Source organism: Macrobrachium nipponense, chromosome 6 (assembly GCF_015104395.2).
Source record: "Macrobrachium nipponense isolate FS-2020 chromosome 6, ASM1510439v2, whole genome shotgun sequence".
In the NCBI taxonomy this organism is placed as follows: domain Eukaryota; kingdom Metazoa; phylum Arthropoda; class Malacostraca; order Decapoda; family Palaemonidae; genus Macrobrachium; species Macrobrachium nipponense.
This window is the reverse complement of record NC_061108.1, coordinates 75492076-75505745: the sequence shown is the minus strand read 5'-3', so window position 1 is coordinate 75505745 and position 13670 is coordinate 75492076. Positions and strand designations below refer to the sequence as shown.

The window sequence follows — 13670 nt, the reverse complement described above, 5'->3', positions numbered from 1 at the left end:
TGAGCCCGGATCATCCTCGTCTTCTGCCTGGTCCCCTACGCCCGCTTTCGAACGGCATTTTTCTAAACTGCCTCCCCTTCCCCATACCTCTCCTCAACCACCTGCTCCCGACCCAGACACCTAAAAAGGAAAAAAAAAAAGAAAAAATGGCCCTTTGCTCTATTCTCCTTCTTCTTCAGTTGTCGTCGTGTTACCTTGGCCTTTTCACTCTTCTCTGTTGCATCTGTCGTATCCCGCTGTAACACGACATTTGAAGGATTTCTTTTTTAAATGCCTTTCTTCCTTATCAAGACTGTTCATTGTTAACATTCTATTCTGACACCTCGTCACCCATATTCGTCCTTCGTTCTCAATTTCTTAATACCATTCCAGATCAGTTTCTCTTACCCCCTCATTCTACCCCTTTTCCATACTATGTGGCCACGCTTTTAATTGATTTCCTCTCGCACAAATGAGGCTTAGTTGGCTTTCCTTGTTTTCACTTTGGCTCTTCAATATCCTTTATGCATACGTCTTCTGACACGAGTTATATACAAAAAACACACACACACACACGCACACACACACATATATATATATATATATATAAATATATAATATTATATATATATATATATATATAGATATTTTATATATTATATATATATATATATATAATGTCTTATCAAATGTCCTTTAATATTTAATTCCCTCTACCTTGAATTAATATATTTCATATATTTTAACCGAAAGGGAATTTTTTAGTTGATAATAATTTCGTCGGCTCACGGGCGCGAAACTAGGAACCAAGAAATCAGGACGTAAAGTGAAACGATCTGACCACACAGTTATTTCGCGATAACTGTGTGGTCAGAGCGCTTAACGGTACGTCCTGATTTCTTGGTTCCTAGGTTCGCGTCCGTGCAGCCGCACCGAAATTATCATCAACGAAAAAATTCCCCTTGCGGTTAAACATAATACGAAAAATATATTAATTCCGAAGGTAGAGCGAACTAGATATTCAAAGAACATTTGTAGCTTAATGCGTAATATATATGTGTGCAGATATAATGATATATATATATATATATATATATATAGATATATATATATATATATATATATATATACATGATCAACTTGCGTTATCCTTTCCACTAACTTTTCTTACGGGTTCTCGACCCACGTGGCTTTTGCATTTCATCTTCCGACTTCATTTGCCAAGAATCTTCCCGGCCACTGATTTTACCACTGGATTGTTATCAAAAGCATTTGTCTCTTTCTTTCGTCCAATTCATTAATTCTACGATGATTCTAGTCCATATTAATGATTTCTATTCATCATCCTTTTCGGTCCTCCGACCATTAATCAGGAGCATCCTCGAGCTTCCCTTTCCCTCCCTCCGGTGTCTGAGCGATAACTTTAGCCTTTTAGTTCTCACCTGCAAAATCATTATTCATGTCATTATGGTCGTTTACACTTCCACATCCACACACACAAACGCACTCTGAGGGGTTGCACGAACTGAGGTTACTTTTATTCCCAGAAATTACTTTGTTTCTGATCTCTCTCTCTCTCTCTCTCTACTTCTGAAGGTTCATCAATTTCGTGATATTTTGATTTTTTGAGTTCACTTAACTTTCCTGGCAACAAAACCTTTTCGGAAATCATTAAGACTTCATCGACAGTTTTGTAAAACCGTTTTGCCTCGTCATTAGATTTACGTTGTTTGTTTTCTCTTACCAATATTAGCATCTTAATTTGATTTAGCAAACTTTCAGGTTTTAACAACATCCCTCTCTTCTTTAATGACTAATGCGGAGAGTGAATGCATCTGATATTCCGTTCTGTCTCAACTTTTCCTTCGTCATTATCCGATACTTCGTGGAACTTCATGCCATTTAACCGACTCCTTTTCAACTCAGGTTTGTCATCAGTTCAGAAGGGAAGTCTATTAACGACCAGTTTAATTTGGGCAGCCATACACAACGTTTCTTCATTGTGAAAAAACACACAAAGAACTTCATAGTATATTGTAAACAGTTTAATGAGATTTAGAATATTACGCTTACCTCTTTCTCATGTACGTATCTGTTTTGCTATTTTACATTGTTGTATTGTCAGCTGATTTATTCATTTCTTTCGACAACATTCGCAACTACTGACAGTATCGTTATATGTGGTATAAATATGAAGTAAGAGAAGGGAACTTTTCATAACGATGTCCCACTTGACAACCCCACTCAGCCCATGTCTACCAATAAATACTTCCTTTTGTGTGGTGTTCAAAAGGCTTTCCTTGCCTCGCCTCGGAACCAAAGCTAAAAGGTCACTACCTTGTTTGCCCTAAAAATCATCTCGTCTTACTCGTATTTTCAGTGTCTACTGGATTCTATGGCGACAATTACATAGCCACATAATGCAACAAAGACATTCTTGCTTTCTCTTAGATGTTTGACTTATTCTAATCCCTAACTTGGGTGAGAGGAGAGAACACAGAACCTTTCGGTTTAAAGACTGAAGTTGAAAGGGCTCAAAACATATCTACCAAATATTTTAAGTCTAAGAAACAACTTTCCGAAGGTGTTGCCTAAAAGTAGTATTTGGCAGCTGTACAATAGTCTCATTTTTACCATTCATTTTTTCTGTAATAAATCAAAAGTTACCCTCATAAGCAGCAAGCACCTTCACTTTAGTGACCAATATGTTTCACGTCTAAATGGGAAAATTTATTCCTAATTATTTTCTGCGAAAGTTTTGTTTTAGCTGTTAGCATAAAGGAATAACACACTGGGTACCCAGACCTATTCAGATTAGCACTTCCTTAAACATTCATCTTACGACGCTGAAATAGTAACCTATGGTATATAACCAGACACTACAGAGGCTTCCACTCCAACGCTGAAAGTTCCATTAACCATCTTTTCTCGCGTTTAGCAAGACAGACGCCGTTTCAGCAGAGAATAATCACATTTCTCTTCGTAAATCGAAATCATGAAAAACTCAATCTTCCTCACACTTTAATTCACTCTTTACCCTTTTTTCCCGTTAGCTTATCATTTTTATGTAGCTGTTGGAAATTTTTCGATTCTGTTTACCAAGTTTTGGTTATTTAGGTCAACTAACGCCTAAAACTTTTCGAGTTTCTTTTCTCGTTGTTCAACGGCCCACCTTTCATAAAAATATTTCGGGTTCTACTCTTTTCTTGAGATTTTTTGTATTTGTCAGCAACTTTTTCACCGACTTATTCCAAACCTTGCAGGTTTCCTTTATTTTTGCTCTGTGCATTTTGCCGCTTTTTGTATCGGAAGCAATAAAATTTCAAGGGTTTCGGGCTTTCATGGAAGCCTTTCTCGCTTCTTTTTTCTCTTGTTTATAAATCTAGTTTATCTTTTTTCACTCCTCCATTTTACTGCCTTGCATCACCCTTCCTTTCGCTTTTCCCTTTATATTCTTCAATTTCTCTCTCAACTCCAACTCTCAGTTCTCTTTTCATTTCTTTTTCATCCGCCTCCTGTTCTGTGTTCACCTTTTTTTTCAATGGCCTTAAGCTTCTCCAGTAGTCACTGGTTGTCTTATCCTCTACCATTTATCTATTTTCTTTCGTGCAGCTTTTCATTTCCTTTTCCAAATTCTAACTTCCAATCCCTTTCCCCATGTTATTTTTGCGTTCTTCTATGCCTACACCTTTTCGCAAATTCTCTGCCACCTTTCCCTCCATATTACACATACACACTCTCCCTCTCTCTCTCTCTCTCTCTCCCCTTAACTTCGTCATATCGTTCTCAACTGCCTCCAACATCGCCTCATCTTTCCCCCTAAACCATGTGTGGTGCTAAAAGGCTTCATTTAGCACCGCCATGCTTTTAAACCCACCTCTTTGTTCTTCATCAACAGGGCCGGGCTATTTTCTCCTCTATACGCTGCATTAACTCGAGCCAATTTAACACCCTCCTCCTTACTAACCTCTTCTATCATCGCTAACAGGGAAAGCTTCCTGCTTTTTTTTAATCCTGTCTTACTCTTCTCGCAAATTTCTTAAAAAAATATATATACACACACACACACACTTCCGTCATTATCTGTCTTCCGAGGCATCAGTTCCACACATAAAATGTAGAAAATATTCCTCCGTTATTCGTCTAATTCAAAATTATAATCTTATCTCAACAAGAAACGCCACAAAGAATAATGCTTTCCAATGCGTAGTCTATTACACTTTTCACTGAAGTGCATCTTACACCCTCAATTACCTTTCCAGTCACCAGTTATTCATCTCATTTTCCTAATAATCTTCAACGATATTATCACATTAGACTAATCGCTGCTTTGTTATGGCTGACATGGTTTTTCCTTCATCATTGCTTCCTTCATCTTCAAGGGCATTTCACACGTATATCCGTCATACTCTTTACTCTTTCTCGCCGAAAACAGGACATAAAATTCCTCTTCCTTCGTTTCTGTCTAATCTCTGTGTAATCAAATTTCAGCTCTTTCCATTTCCTCCCGCTCTACAAAACTCTCTCTCCTTCAACACTTACATCACCGGAGAGAGTTTTTCTTCTCCTCTTTTCTTCCCCCGTCCCCTCCATTTTACCTTCTTCTGGCTCATTCTCCGCTGCTATCCCTCCCTTCCTCTACACTCCTCTTCCTCTGCTCCTCCTCCTCCTCCTCCTCCTCCTCCTCTGCCTCTGCTCTCCTCCCATCCTCATAATCTCGGCTCACGAGCGTCGGGACGCACAAATTGGAGGCATAAATCTGGTGGGAATTTCAAATCTTGATGTGAGCTGCTGCGAGTCCATGTTCAAGGCTATGCGACTACCGCCTCCTTCTCAACCTCCTCCCATTCTCCTTCACCACCTCCTCTCCTGTTCCTCCTTCTGCGCTAAAGCGGCTTTCTGTGTCGCTTTCCCTGAAGCCTGTTTTGTATATCTGAGCTATTTCTCTTTACCGATGCAATCAGCTGTATCAAGTGCGCACTGTGTCTTAAGTAGTACATACTTATTTTTGTAACCAGTAAAGTACAAGTTGGTGTGCTCATCATTTTATTCTCTTTTTTGATCGCAGATTCATTTATTTTCAAGGCGTCTTGTACTTAATGCATCACTTAATTTCATAGCGTCATGTACCCAATGCATCACTATTTTCAAGGCGTCTTGTACTTAATCAATCACTTAATTTCAAAGCGTCATGTACCCAATGCATCACTATTTTCAAGGCGTCTTCTACCCAATGCAACAATCTCTCTTCCATCTCTGTATCGGTCAACCGATATTTGTTTCAATGCATGTGCCAAACACTAACTCGTTAAATGGAAATATTCCCCAATTGAAACCTATTAGGCACAAAATACGCGCTCTGACTGGACTAAAGATCCTCGTATACTCGTTTCTGCATCCTGAAACAATATCCTCCTACAAAAGGGGGAGGGAATTTCTCGCCCTTCCGTGACGTTATGATAATCTCAGCTATTCCCCTCTCGGTGTAATGTCCTACGGTCGTATCCCTCTTATCAATGGGTCCTCAAGTCTTTGGCTCTAGTCGTCGTCTTCAGCACTCTTGGTCCTGATTTGGAGAAATGGTGGAGACGGAGGAAAGAACGAGGAGTCGTGGAGGGAGAGGAAGAACGGTAGGATAAAAGGCAGGGCGAGGTCGGGGTCATTGCAGGTTAGTAGGAGCCGGTAGTCAAGTTCTGAAGGATCCTTCTATTCCTATAACTTTTTAATTTTTTTCCCAATGATTAGCAGAAAATAAGCAGCGGAAATCCTACAAAAAAAAAAAAAAAAAAAAAAACATAAATGTTGGATTTCTAGAATATAAATTACACTTACTTTATAAAAAACATCATATGCATACCGGCATTAGACTAATCGTTAAAGATGCAGACTTTTTACGGCTAAGTGGGTTTCATCCACAATGCAGCATTTTTAAGGTATGAATGTGACAATAAGTGTCTTGTCATATTTCCTTCTGGAGCACCCCTTGGTTTGGAAAAAATCCTTAATATTCAGATATTATATATATATATATATATATTATATATATATATTATATATATATATATATATAGAAAAATATATTTAATATATATATATCATATATATATATATAGTAATAATATATAAAAAATAAATTTATAATATATATTTACTCATTTATAGTGATCAGTTAAATTAATAATAAATATTTCGATTGTGTACGTGAATGACGAAAAGAAGTTAACAATCTACAATGTAATTAAAATTAAAGTACGAAACCCTTTTAATTAGTCGGGATGCTTTTTGCGTAATTGTGTACGGAACAAGTATACGCGGGACCAAATCGGAAACTGCTTTATATATGCGCTTTTCATTCGTATTACTTTTTCCAATTTAAAAAAGGGTTTTATTTTTACAAAATCGTGAAGCCTATAAACTACCGCTTCGCTAAAATTTGTTCCTTTAATTTCAGCAATTCTCTTGATGAATGTGCGTGCTTTCGAATCCTTTTAGAGGCAATTTTCATAGATTTTCGGCATTCGTACAAACGAGATGAATCTGTATACACAGTCGTTAACTGGAACCGCTTTGCTTTTATTGGGTGGCAAAAATCTCTCGGTTATTTATACGTAATGAAAAATATTGTTACAATTACCGGTATCGAAAAGGCATCGGTAACAAAAACAAATATCAGTGAGAGGATACGGAATAACATGTAGTACAGTTATTTAGAACAAATGTGCATTGGCAGAGATATGTATGTACATTATTGAATTGACACAAATTTATTCCTAAGTGCACGTATGGATACAACATAATATATAATCAGTGATTCACGAGTTAGAGGTTGAAGAACGTGGCACTGAATGCTATTTCGATTTTCCCTGAAGCCACCCCCATTTTAGAAGGAATATGTCATCGTTCAGGACAAAATTACACTTGAATGTGACCAAACATTACATCAAAATACGAAACCATTCAAACAAGTAGAACACGATCTTTTATAACATTAAATATCTATATCAAAATACCCAGTTCGTAACCAAAACAACAGACTTTGTATTAAAAATTACAGTTACTTCCTTGCCGTCAACTAAATACAACTGTAAAGGTTTTTTTGTTTTTCTCTACCGTCACCGTAAGTTTACTGCTTGGCAAATATAAAATATAAGAAAAGTTGGTTAAACTAGTTTTTCCAGATAAAATACATTTAACTATACACACAAACACACACACACACACACACACACACACATATATATAGTTATAATATATATATATATATATATATATATATATATACTATATATATATATATACTATATATTACTCCAGGAACACATAGTTCATAAATACTTATTTCACAATACCTTGGCTATAACCTTCACCCAGTCTTCCTAGATTATGGTAATTATTATACTAATTTGCTTATATGCCATAACATTTGAAAGGACAAAAAGTCATGTGTAGGCTTAGTGACAAAAACACATACATACATACAAACATACATATACACAAAAACATACATACATACACACATACAGAATGAATATACATATATATTGTATGTATGTATATATTTATAGTTTCTATATGCCATAATCAAAAGGAATAAAATCAGTGCAAAGTTATCTAATATTAATAGCATCCAGAAAAAAAAGGAATAAAGAAAACGATGAAAAAATCTTTCATTACATTCCGTAGGCACGATAATATTACAGTTTTAATGGGAAAGAATCACACACCCGCAGCGTAATATCAAATCCCATCTAATGATTGTGTTTCAGCAAGAGTGAATAACTAATGTAATACATTTATTCATTTAATAAATAGAGTTAGATCGCGTACTGCCCTCTGGCCTGTTCAAATAAGTAGGCGAGTATCTATTCGAAATTATATAATTGCGGATATTGCAATAGAAATTACGCACGGATCACCCCCAAAATACACACAGACACACACATACATAAATATAGTGTGTGTGTGTGTGTGTGTGTATTTTTCTGTGCGAGCGAGCGAGCGTGAATAATGCAAACTTGCATAAATGATAATAGATTATGATACTTTACCATGATAAATAAACCTATCAAATATATCCTCTTTCTGTGCGAATCCCTAGCCAGAGTCAGGTAGGACCTAGCGAGTGTTGAGACAAGGCGGGTACACAGTAATCGGCATGTCATCGTTACGAGAGGAAGTAATGGTCGCTACACGGATATTAAATCCCTTCCCATCCGCCCACCCCTCCCTCCCCAAACTTCTCTCTCTCTCTCTCTCTCTCTCTCTCTCTCTCTCTCTCTCTCTCTCTCTCTCCGAATTCTGCCTCCTCCTTTGCTACATTTAGTTTCCATTTATTGTTTTCCTCTGAGGTTTACCTTCGTAGTCTTACGCTATTCAAGTCTTGACGTCTGCAAGTCTTCTTTGATTGTTACTGAAAAAAAACTTATTTAGGTAATAGGAATGACCTGTGATTTACCAGGATTGTCTTTGCACACATTAAATTGGGAAGATTCTACTAACAACGCGACCGGCAAGAAACCTAAAGAAGTTTTGTTCCATTCTTAACCTGCTCACTATTTTCTGGACACAAATCATCTTCCTTCCTTTCTTTTTGATATCTCTCTCTTTAACGACTTTCTCCAGAACATACCACACCAATATACACATTTTTAATGATTTCTAGAATTACGATATTACACTGAAGTACATACAAACTTAGCCATTTTCCAAATCAGGACAAATTACAAGAACTCTACGGATACTAGACAAAAGATTTGATTACATTGGCTCTAAGTGTCTGAGACCGCCGCCATTTGCATAAGCAAAATTCATTAGGTAATTAACCCTTGATTTCATTACTTCGCAGAAGATTCCAACTGGATTTTTCTGAAATGATCAGAATTCGATGCTAATGCAATTATGCAAAGATATTAATTTCTTATGCCCTATTTTTTCTTACCCAAGTACGTACAAGAGACTGAATGTAGATAAGCTTGTCTCTTATGAAAACTGCTTTTCTCTTTTCCTTAAGAACTGTCATCAGTTTTAGGGAAGACCACTATTTGTTTTCTTCAAATGTATTTCAGACTTATTGTTCTTTGTTCCGCAACTTTTAGATTGGTACCTATAGAAAACTTTTTTAAATAAATCAATTAACTCGAGTTAACTTATAAAGGTGCTTCCCAATAATATTGGGCCGAAGGATTAGATTAAATGCCAGGTCAAGGCTTGAGGCCAAGAACTGGGACCAAATACGTCATTCAGTATGATAGTATAAATAAAAAAAACGCACCAAGGCAAATGCTTTCATACTAGAACACACAACCAATAAATAAATTGACTCATGTTCCTATACATGCATACTAAAAAGATATATTAAAATTCAGAATTAGTCAGGTAACTTTTTGAAATTTTGTTTTGAAATGACATCTCTCTCTGTTTCTGTCTCTGTCTCTGTCTGTCTCTCTCTCTAAATAACCACTTTAGGCAGTGGACAACACGAGACAAAGTGATACTCTATTGGTGGAGAAGATATCGTGCGTAGAGTGCATCAATCACCGTCTCTACGACATCTCATAAAATCTGTCATTTCTCCTCATTTGGATCTGAAGTGTCCCCTGCATGACCGTCAGCTATTGTCTTACTTTCTCTTAATCTTAGGATTTTATACTGTGATCGTCTAGCATAGATACGGAAGGAATGTAATAATAATAATAATAATAATAATAATAATAATAATAATAATAATAATAATAATAAAAATATAAGGACGACCGATTACACCATCTACCACAGTCCCTCACTCACCCTTCGCCAAGATGGTGTCTGGAGAACCAGACGAAACGTCGCGATACCTAATTATAACTAGAATTACCTAGTATAAGCATTTTATATTTTTAATAATAATAATAATAATAATAATAATAATAATAATAATAATAATAATAATAATAATAATAATTTACGTTTAGTTGTCGTTCTCCAAATTATATCTAGCGTTATATCAGACTGTTTAAAAGATGAGGTAATGGTAATGCCTCCTATTCATTACTCAAAGGCCCGTTTTAAGGTAATAAGAAAACCTCTAAAGATACTCAAATAATGAAACTAATTTTCTTTAATAGTAGCACAACCTTTTCTTATAAAGTGATATGCAATGTCAATGAGCTAGGCCAAAGAGTCAAGTGTCTGAACACGGGCTATCAGCGACCCATGTCACTTCTATCATCTGAAAAGCTATGAATTACAATAACACACAATTCCAAAAATTCTGGGGAATATTTAGTTTTCAGCTCCTCTTAATACAAAACCAGACCGTTGAAGCCTAATGAATACCCATATTCATCTGCCTCAACTAATGACTTTTAAATAAATTCATGTATTTACCATTTTCTACGCATGAAAAGTTTGTCTGCAAATTATAAACTAAACTTCCTTGAGGTTCTTAAGATTTCTATCATAAGGCAAAAAAAACCATCGCCACCATCACCACCCCCACCAACACCAGCAACAACAACAATAATAATAACAATAATAGTAAAATACTCGTCTTATACTACAGTGAAAGTTCCCGACTGTCTACCTATGAGGCAAACTTGTAAGAAATGCAGCTCCGGAATGTTAAGTTTCCGATTCAGAAAGTAAGTGGGCATATCTCTTGAGGAACGTCACCTTACCTAAATCTGAATTCTGAGAGCTCCATTGTCTTTCCTTTTACGATAATTCCAAATTTTTATTTCTGTGTTGAGAGGAAAGTAGCTGTTCTACAGGAGACTGGTATAAAGATATATTAAGCAAAACATTTGACTGGGTAGTTTCTAGTTTGTCCTTCGTCATGACTAGACTTCATCAATGACAGGCTTCATCTTCTTCTGCTAGTTATTTTTTCTGAATCGAACTGAAAACATCCCGATCTAACACCAACACGGTGTCATTTTCATTGCAATTATTAATTCATGAGTTTCTTATCTTATCTTGTCAGCTTCTTCCTCACGTTCTGTTCCAGATAACTATATTTAACGCTAGTTACCATGAGACATAAACAACAATAAGAAGTTAATCAATAAAACAAGCCGAATTAATCCTTTTCAATAAATGACTATGGCCTGGGTTGCTCTTGATTCTGACTAACCAGCTTCATTGTTACAAACCAATAATGCATCTCTGCTGGTCTCCTAAATGCCTTCCAATATTAAAAAAGGGCAATTTGGTCGTGATCATTCTGAGACCAAAGAAATCCGCTGGAAAATATCATCTTAACACCATTAGCCCTCCCAGCTCTTCTGAAACTGACGTCATTCCCATAAGTGGAAGCTGAATATCACAGACATTATGTTCTCAACATCTTTGCTCATATATCGGTGAGATGAGGCGAATATTGAACGCTTCTATCACAACGTTTTCCTCACAGCACCCGAGCGCTCTCAAGATGAAAGCACTGTCTTTTGGTGTCACCTTCTTTTCTTTTCTTTTTTTTAACGACAAGCAGTGTTTATTCCATAACACTTTCACGGATAACTCTGAAGTCATACGGCTGTTCTATAGCTATAACTTAGAATATCTCGCTGCTTGCATGGGGGTGAACTAATCAAGTATTTCACTAGGATATTTTAGTGATTCCTTGTTATTAAGAGCCAAATAATTCTGTAAAAAAGACAGTCTAATAAATTTGCTTAATTCTATTAGGAAATCACTTCATTAATATTTTTTTAGAGAAGACGGATGAATCGTGTAACTTAAAAAATGAGGAAATGTCAAGAATTATAATTCTTTTTTAAGTAATGAAAATGTTCAGGCAAAAAGGGAATAACGACACAGGCGAGGATACATAAAATGATGTAAGATATCAACAAAATGCTCAAAGGTACGAAAATCCACTCGTACACACTATCGGCAAAACACTATACACAAAAGAAGGCGAATGACCAATATACTGAAAACAATATGAAGACAATATTAAACGACATAATATAAGAAAAAAAAACTTACGGAGAACCTGCAACATAAGACCATTCTTTGTGGAAATAAATCTATAATTTAAAAAGCTTATGTACATGTGCATATACTACATATAGAATGATTGTACCTTAATTGCTTTTGTGATATCAGCTCAGTGAAAACAATTAAAATCTCGCGGCATCAAAATTCCTAGTTTCATTAACAACCACAGATCCGTACTTCAGTTTTCTTCCAATACGTACTATGAAGCCAGTAAACACGTCAACATATCTTGTAAAACAAAAGGCTAAACACACTCATACACATTATATATATATTATATATATATAATATATATATATATATATATATATATATATATATATATATAAATATATGTGTAGAGAGAGAGAGAGAGAGAGAGAAATTTGTTTATTTTGGTGTGCACAATCACGGAGTAAGTTGATCCTGGACACTCCACCCTCTGTGTAGGGTTTTCTCATTAGTGTATATGACGGTGTGTTTACCTGTCCACACCACCACACCCAAGACCCCTTTAGAAGATCCCCTCCCCCATCATCACGTCACCCTAAACACCACAGAGAGGCTGACAAACACAAAGGCATATACTACACAGGCTTCCCCATTCTTTCCTATTTTCATTTGCTCTCAATGGTTTGAGAGACTTTCATCCGTTTGTTTACACGTTTACTCCTTTTCACTGAAAGAGCGTTGACTCACTGGCGTTTCAGTCCCAGAGTTTTGTTAATAAACCTTGCTTTCTATCTACAGCTTGAATAAGGGACACTATACAGTTATAGGATATAATAAAAATCTATTACTTGTTGTAAATTATTTGTTGTAAAGAAAAGACACCCTCATCCACAAGATTATACTTCAAGATTGCCGATAACTCGCCATATGAATAAGCAGAGAAAAATTAATCGGAAAGTAAACAAAATTTGTATTGCAACTTATTCTTTGTAGTTGATACAAAAATGTAAAAACAATGATTACCGACGCTCATCCTAATCTCGACATTAATGCAGCTCTTCTGTAAATAAGTCAAATGACAAAGAAGCAAATAATTATAATAATAATAATAATAATAATAATAATAATTAGTCAATATAATTTCCTAATGTATTCTTCTCTATAGAAAATAATGTGGAATTTAGAATTTCAGATAATTTAGTTATATGATCATCCACAAGAAAGAGAAAATCTAATTATTGAAACAGAAAATCATCTGAAATCCTCGTCCATTAATATGCTCTAACAAAAGATTACGAAAGAGTTCAAAATCCAATTAACCTTTTTTTCTAATTTTACTAAAGCAATTATTCCGGAAACTATAAATTTCTTAAAGCTTTATAACCCTCAAGAACATTAACATCGCACACGCTATCAATTTTCACGGGTAAAAAATATAAATACAAAGAAAAAATAAAAAAAAAAGCATTTCAGTGATAATTCAAAAATCTACTTTCATGAATATGAGATCTCATTAACCAAGCAATCATATCAATCAGGAGGGAAAGCTGTCAAAGTAATATTTAGCTTTAATAGCATAATTATATTTTGATAAATGTGTGATTTGCATTGCCCGAAATCATATTCACATGATATGCTAATTATATCTGAGCTCTTTGAAAACCTCCTCTTTGATTGGTGTGTACTCAGGGGCAGGAGGGAGGGCGTTCTCTGAAAGGGGAATTATTCATTTACTATTTCTGAAAAAAATATTATTATTTCCGTTCTCGAACTCCCGTCTT

The 13670-nt window shown here is 35.5% G+C and overlaps 1 protein-coding gene across 1 annotated transcript in view; it reads left to right on the top strand.

Moving 5' to 3' along the window:
• The window catches only part of LOC135216869 (uncharacterized), a 289397-nt gene that overhangs the window by 191352 nt on the left and 84375 nt on the right, over window positions 1–13670 (top strand). The gene's annotated exons all lie outside the window — the stretch shown is intronic.